The 8,444-nt window shown below is 39.9% G+C and overlaps 1 long non-coding RNA gene across 1 annotated transcript in view; it reads left to right on the forward strand.

Annotated features, from left to right (window-relative positions):
• The first annotated feature begins 5,034 nt into the window (after window positions 1-5,034).
• LOC106727555 overlaps window positions 5,035-8,444 on the forward strand; it is a 45,060-nt gene continuing 41,650 nt past the window's right edge. Inside the window, exon 1 of the long non-coding RNA XR_001363785.1 lies at window positions 5,035-5,131. This is a non-coding gene — a long non-coding RNA (uncharacterized LOC106727555). The remainder of the gene's footprint in view (window positions 5,132-8,444) is intronic.

Consider the following 8,444-nt stretch of genomic DNA (forward strand, 5'->3'; position numbering starts at 1 on the left):
TGTGTTACCTCTAATGGCCTCAAATCAACAATTATTCAGGGACTGTGAGTTAATACATGGGATATATTATAAAAGTGTTTTTATAAGATGAAGAACAATATACATATTTTTAGCTACTTCTGGTTATAATAATGTTGGAAAACATTATGTTCATTTCATAGCAACACAATTAAAACTGAAACTATGCATCTGAGTGAAATGAAAAAAATAAAACAGCCTATTGGCTATTTCTACAAAGAACTTGGAGTCATGTTGACTATTTGTATCTGAAGATCCAAGAGATAGGGAGGAGAAAAATCATCACCCTACAATGGAAATCAAGTTAAGTGACAAAAATGAACAAAAGAGCGATAACATGGAAAACACGGGAAAAAAATCCCAAAAGGGATGAAGTGATTATGGGTTCAGAAGTCAAAGGCCTCCACTGAACCGGGTCTCTTTGCTTTCTGAGACCCCACCACCCTGCACTTCCCCAACAAAAGGCTGTTGTTTGATTGGATCCCCACTCTTACCTCCATGACCCCATTTTCTTCCCCTGAAACTTACTTAGTCTGACCTCCCTTTCGACAGGGAAAACATGTAGCTCCCCAGAATCTCTCCCAACTTAGGTCAATTGGCTAGAATTTCTCCAGGAAATGTCTTTTGACTTCGAGTTCACATATGCTGGCGAATTGCACAGTAATGTCAACAGAAATTTTAAAGTCTAAAAATTCAGTGAAGAGTGATGTTGTCAGATATTGGAGACAGGTGGAATATATCCTTTATAAACTCCAGGTAATCAATAAAAATTCATTGAAAACTGAAAAAAAAATAGAGTGTGATATTTTGGATAAACTAATTCAGGTTAGAAATTGACTGAGCCCAAAAGAAACTTGTTTCTGATGAAGAAAGCCACATTCTTCATGTAACAAAGGCTGTTTTCAAAAGCCAGAGGACTCACGTTATTAAACAGACCATCTAGGACAGCTGTACAAGTTCAACAGTGAAATAACTAGACATTCCACACTACCGCCATTTGATATGAGGTGCCCAGACATGGTAGCTGAGACAGTGAAGCAGGGTTGCTAACACAATGAGGGGGGAAAAATTGTGTGAATGGAATGAGTAATACTGAATGGAATTAAGATTCTGCACTAGCTTCACTGAAGAAAATCCCAAACCTAAATAAAGCAAGGCCTGGAATGTTAGAAAGCTTTCAGAGATGGGAACATGTGTGAGGCTGCCAAATGGGTCATTGTTTCTAAAAATGATGTGTCCCAAGATGACAGCAAACTTGTTTTTCAGACAACTGGCGTTGGTTTATGTGATTCCTCTGCTACTTCCTTCTTTCTTGATTTGTCCAGACAAGGCTGGAGAGGAATCTACGTGTCTTACCAACTTGAAGACTATGACGGTTTGGGGTGTTTTGTGTTTTATAAATACCATTTTCATTGGGTAAATGTGACTATGATATTTAGGGAAGGAAGAAGAAATAGGTCAGGTTGAGCATTTCGTTCAGTAGCCAGGTCAGCAACCTCCGAACTCAGAAACTATAAATAGCTGTCTGTGAATAAACTCTTTTTATTTAAGTTCAGAGAACTTAATATTTTATTATTGTTCCCCCTGATACTTTTATTAAAAGGAAGTCTTTCCAATTGCATTTGCCTTTGATAAGCATCAGTTAGATTTTGTCTTGTTCTTTTTTAGATTTGTTGGCTTCACAGTGATAGTTGGAAATAGTATTATTTTTTAAAAACCGATTTCTGGGAAATTTATATGTTGCCCTTGCAGTTCCCTCACTCCTACACTGACGCCAGCCAGCTGTTTTTTGCGTGGCCCTGTCTTAATGAAAGGCCTGGCCATTTACACGAAGCTAGGAGTCATCCTCTATCACATTTCTTTTACCCCCCACATGCAATCAATCATCCAATCTTGACAGTTCTGCTATAGAGATATCTTCAAAATCCATTGCTTCTTCTCTTTACTCGTGGTCTATCTACACTGCTTTTAAAATAACTTTCTCACTGGCTTTCCAATCCTGATTCTGCCCTCCCTCCCCCCTCCCCTCTTGGCAGCCCCCGTCCCCCTCTGCCCCCCCCCCCATATTACTGGTCATCATAGGCAATACCTGTTTCTGTGCCTAAAGGCTTGCATTCATCCCTAACTGCCTGCAGGCACTAGTATGGCAGCAAGGCCACTTCTTATCCTACCTCGGTTCACCTTTCCAGCCTCAACTCCTGCCACATTCTCCCACACCCTCTGCTTCTAGCCACTAGCTATCTCACTCTTTCCTAAAATTCTATGTCCTTTTATTACACTGTAACTCTACACATGCAGACCTTGAGCCTTGAAAGCCTTTCCTTGCTCTTTCTGCCAGGCCATGTTTTACAAAACCCATCCCACATGCATTTTTACTATGACACCTTTCCCTGCAATGCCAGCTAAAGTGTGCTGGTCCTTAAAGGCAGTTGAAACCTGTAGTCTTATAACATGTGCATGTATTTTGGGAATCACCTTTCCACGTGGCTGTTCTTAACATTCTGTGAGCTCTGTGATAGCAAAAACTGTGTTTTATTCATCTTCTTATCTCCATCTCTAAGCATAGGCCCTGGAATAAAGCCGGAGCTAGGAAAGAGTTTGTTAACCAAATGATTCTGTAATGCAGGCATTTCAGGCTATAAGTTTTGAGAAAAGCAAGTCTTTTGTTAGCATTCCCCGAGGAAACCCTACACACAGGCAATGATTTTTTTTTAAGCAGCAAGGAAGTTCTGCATAAAATCAACAAATGGAGCTACAATAGCAAGATCATCAATGGGAAATATTCCCTGCTAACATATATACATACATTCAACAGAGATTTTTGAGTATCTACTCAGTGCCAGGCACTATGTAAGATGCAGCAGCTGTAACAGCTCTGGGGAAATATTGAAAAGCCTTTAGACCAGTGGTTCTCAACCTTCCTAATGCCACGACCCTTTAATACAGTTCCTCATGTTGTGGTGACCCCCAACCATAAAATTATTTTCGTTGCTACTTCATAACTATAATTTTGCTACTGTTATGAATCATAATGTAAATATCTGATATGCAGGATGTATTTTCATTGTTACAAATTGAACATAATTAAAGCATAGTGATTAATCACAAAAACAATATGTAATTATATATGTGTTTTCCGATGGTCTTAGGCAACCCACAGGTTGAGAACAACTGCTTTAGAGCAAGCATGTCAAACTCAAAGGCTAACACAGGCCAAATAAACAAGGCATGTGGCTCGCTGGCCATGAGTTTGACATGCTTGCTTTAGAGCTATTCACTGTAGGAAACTCAGCTAATTTACCTGCAATATTCTTAGGGAAAATGAACAATAGATTATGTGTGTGTGTGTGTACTAGATAGATAGATAGATAGATAAATAAATAAATAGACAGATATACACACACATGTATACAGAGTGATATTCAAAATGTTTTAACCACCAGCATGGCACAAACAGTGACCATTTATTTTGCCCTGAAACCCTTACCCACAGAAAAGTGATGTGGAAAGTGGTAGGAGAAGGCACAATAAGATGATCTACCTGCAAGCCTAGAACCTAGGGTGCAGCTTTTAAGAGAGATTGTGTCTCTCCATCTTTATTTCTTCTCAACCTCACAGGGAGGAAAATCAGTGATGAGTAAGAGGTTGAAGCATCTTATTTTTTATTATTTGAGTAGCCACACCATTGGCACCTGTTTCCTAGAGACTATATAATTATGGCATTATTTTAAAAAAAATTTTTTAAGTTGTTTTTTGTGAAAAGTAGGGCATGGTCAACCAAGAGAGATGATAAAGCCCAACCCTTGCTCACAGAGCTGATAATGATCAGTCCGTTACATGCTATTTCACAGCTGATACCTCTTCCAACAGCAAAACAAAAAAAGGGGGGAAAATGGTACTAATTGCAAAAGTTTCACAGATGTCTGCAGCAGTTGACCAGAGCTCCTGGGTTATTGCTTGTCAGGCTATTAATGGGTTTGGCTATCCATGACAGTCATTACTTTTCCCCCTCCTGCGAGCTACTTTCTGTGTAATTTATGCATAGGTTTTGCCAAGATTTGACAACTTTCAGGATATTAACATAAAATTACACCGCAGAGCTGAACAATGGGTGGCTTTAAAATTAGCTGTGGTGAAAACCAATCACACAGCGTTGGCTTTTCCCTTGCATCACTCCTAACTTTATTACCGTTGTCTTTCTTTCCACGTGTAAGAAATCACGTCAGCAAGTCTGCACAGATTAGAGGAAGGAGGCAGGGCTGAGAGAGGCGAGATATCCTATGACCTTGGAGAAGGGGTTCTTTGTAACCCAGGCAAGCTCCTGCCAGAGAGCATGCCTGCCAACGGCTTGCACTAACTTAGGCAGCAACCATTCCTGAAATTTAGCAAAGCACACCACATTTTGAAGCTTATGTGAGAGGAGAAGTTTCCCTTTGCCATCCCTCGGTTCCACACAGCTTGCTCTGTGAATGCCGTTACAGAATGCGATGTGCGTGTTAATAAGCCAGGACATCTGGTAACCAGCTTTTTTCTGATTCATTAACTGACTCTGCTTCTGTGGCCAGTGGGGGATGAGAGGAGAATCTGGAAGGCTTTGCCTTAAGCAAATGGGAACTTGATATATGCTTTGCTTCTCTGGTTTTGCCTCAACTTTTAAACATTCCTCCAAGGTTAGCATTTAAATGCAAGCCACCTTTGGTACGTCTGGTCCCATATAGACAGCAAGTAGTACTGAAATCATGCGGTACAGTCTGAGAATTCAGGAAACAGGAAAGAAATCTTGGAAATCTTGTAGCCTGAACCCTATCTGAAAGCAGATGAGGGAAGTGACCCTGCCTAGGATCACACTCGTGTGCCTAAGCTGGGGCCAGTCTCCAGGTCTTTGAGCCTCAATCCAGACTTTCTACCTCAACACATTGGTTTCACTAACTTTTGTTTTTTTCTGTGCCGCACTGTTATTTTTTTTTTAGTTCACCAAACGTTGCCTGCTTTGTTTTCCTCTCTTGACCTCCTGTTCATAGCCTTTAGAACATTGAAGCAGACACAAGAGCCGAATCAATCCCCCTGCTGCCTCTAATCAGTGATTAGGGACTCATTCAAGCATTTATAACAGGTACTTAGGGACAGTTAATTTAAACTTTTGAAGAATGAACAACTTCGGTCCAGGTTGTGAACAACCCGAGGGAATAGAATTAACGAACGCACAATGAGAAAACTCATATGGAAAATAGAACAAGGTTATGAAAACCTCCCAATGAGCAAGATGTTTAAAATAAAAAAATACTATTATTCCATCAGAAATTTTAAAAAAACAACAACACACAACTTCTTTTTGAAGTAAATCAGATCCAAATGCTCTCTAGAGAGGGATTTGAGTAAAAGAAGTCTGACTTGATGGTACATGTTGAGAGATGAAATGGACAATGAAGTTTCCATATGTTGTTTTTATGCAGTAATTAGAAACTGTCACACACCGTTTCCTTTTTCCATTTCCTCGGGCTTATTTGCATGTTGGAACTTCCTGTGGACCAGAATGGAGAGCATCAAACTGGACCCCAGTTGGAATGAGGGGCAGTGGCTTTGGGTGCCCTCCCACCTCAGAGGCAGGAAGGAAGCCAGGGGCGGGCAGCGTGGCGCCACGCCGGGAGGACCAGGGAGGACCGCTGAGCTGCGAGCGATGCAGCTGCCCTGGATGCTCTTCACAGGGCCCTTCCTCCCGCCCGGGCTGAAAAGCTGACCAAGCCCTGCAGTGGTCATTATGGAGCACTTCGGCTTCCCTAAGCTGATCTCCCTTTTAAAGCACTTTCATTCCATCCCCTTTATCTTTCCTTTTCTATTTGCCTGGGCAGACTTGAAGGCAGGGACCCTAATTTTCCTATTGCCAGGCTCAATGTGGTTCCCAGGGGGCCTTAGCAAATCTAAATAAATAACCTTTTCATATCTGGATCTTCATATTTTCTATCTTTTTTTAGGCATCTTTGGCATTGTAAACAAACAAACAAAACAGAGTAGACCAAGTAGTTTTTATTTAATAAGGACCATGGCTAGAAGACATATACTCCAGAAGTCTTTTGAATGTCAACTGTGTTCTAAAAATCTGCTGCTTTCTACTACTCAGCTGTTACTAGTGACGTGAGAATCCCAGGAAGCTGGAAGTAGAAAGAAAGGTCATTTGTCTAAGATGGGTTATCTATCTGGACAGCTATTCAATTGAATACTTAAGTAACCTGGAACCATAAGAATTGAATTACATGGGCATGATTTGACTTAGCACACAGTAAAAGACTTTCCAAAAATCACATTGTTGTCAGCTAGAAATTACTTGAGAAATTTAAAATGCCATCTTAATTAAATCCTTTAAATAAATTTTGTTTAAACATAAGATAAACATAAAGAAAAAAGAAAGTCTAATTAATCCCACTTCCAAAGGCAAGCATTATTATTTTGATATTTGTTTTTTTGATTTTTTTAGTATGAGTATAGATGTATAGATATATAAATTTTTCACAAAAAATGGCTAACAATGAAGTAGTATTTTGTAATACTTAGAACCATTTTTCATGACATATTTCTACTACAGCATTTCATTATTTTATTTTTTTAATCATTTTTATTTCTTTCAGAGAGGAAGGGATTGAGAGAGAGAGAGAGAAATATCAATGATGAGAGAGAATCATACATTAATGATGAGAGAGAATTATTGATTGGCTGCCTCCTGCACTCCCCCTACTGGGGATCGAGCCACAACCTGATGGAGATTTGAGCTGTGACCTCCTGGTTCATGGTCAATGCTCAATCACTGAGCCGCACCAGCCTGGCTACAACAGCATTTTAACGACTGCTTAGTGTTCTAGCATATGATTGTTCTATATTCTCTTTAGGAAATCTATTTTTTTAGGCATCTGCGTTGTTTTACATTTTTTCTCTATTATAATCAATGTGTTGATCATTGAATATCCATCTTTGGCATGTCTCCAATCCCTTGGGACATATTTTCAGAAGTGGAAGTGCTTTAGTGAAAGTCTATGTCCATTTTTAAGGCTTTTGATACATACTGAAAATTGCCTTCCAGAAAAGTTGTATTAATTTAGGATCCCACCGGCAGCGCATGAGGCACTTATGTCCTTGCTCCCGTGCCAACACTCAGCATTATGGTTCTTTTTAATCTTTGATAATCAGAGGAGTGAAAAATGGTGTCTCTTTGTTGTCTTAATTAATTCATTTTTGCAACCAGCATTTCTGAAGATAGAATGGCACCCACCTATTTGCTCCTGTACATGATTGCATGTGTCAGTAGTTATACCTAGCATTCATTATTACTTTCATTTTACAGTCATGATTTTATAGCAGGTAAAACCAATTTGGTTAGACCACAAGGCTGTTTGATCTCCTAGGGAAATACAGATTTCTGTAAATAAATCATGGGGTTCATCTTGTTCCTTGTGTCTGGGAAAATACAAAAGACAATGAAATTTAAAATCCATGCTTTGCTTTGTGCTGGAGGAGGAAGGAGGGAGATGTTTGGAAGGTAACCGTGTCGCTGGTCAGCCCAGTGGATGGCATTCACTGGCTACCGCACAACTGCTGGAGATGACTGTGTTGGTATCTGTAACATGTTGATGTGTGAAGTGGAAAAATGAATCCTATTCCTCAGGAGAGCCCTGCATATGTCAAGGATATTGTCTCATTAAGCCAATCCATTTATCAACCCGCTGAATGCCAATTAAATCGCACAGGATGGTGCAGGTATATGGTGGGCTGTTGGTGCCAAACTTTATTACAGCTGAGCTTTTCTGGCACAGTATGTTCCACCCAGCAAAATGGCAGGCACATCAAAGCCAAATTAAATGTTCTTGAAATAATGCCTTTAAAGAGGACGAAATGCCACAGCCTGGCAGAAGAGAATGTGAAATGTAATGTCAGTTCTTAGTGTACTTTTAGTTCCAATGAAGATGTCAAGGCTCAGATCCAGCCAGTGCCAAATGTCTTCACAGCGTGCAAATTAGATCAGTGTAATTTCATCAGGAGAATGATCAGACTCGGCTATAGTTATGGCTGAATTCACTGCCGCCGCCGAGGGCTGGGCTGAGGACCGAGGGCCCAGCTGAGCTCGCGCTGCTATCTTCAGAAAGAGAGAGAACCTGATTTAATGTATTGTTCTCTTGATGCCACTGTTGGAAATCCCACCTCTCAATAATACTGCTAAATGAGCATCTAACATAGATTACAACGATTTTGTTCGGAATTTAAAAGAAAGCTGTTTAGTAAAATTAAACCCCAAGTAAGTGAAATGCTAAGCCAGCTGCTAGGAGGCTCTTATAAGTAGGAGAATTTTTATTTGTGGTTAAACATGAAATTTGTATAAAGATATATAGATATTGGTATTAAAAACTTAAAGTATTTAATTCCAGGAATGTTTAGAAAAA

The sequence above is a fragment of the Myotis brandtii genome, unplaced genomic scaffold, assembly GCF_000412655.1.
Source record: "Myotis brandtii unplaced genomic scaffold, ASM41265v1 scaffold112, whole genome shotgun sequence".
Taxonomy (NCBI): Eukaryota; Metazoa; Chordata; class Mammalia; order Chiroptera; family Vespertilionidae; genus Myotis; species Myotis brandtii.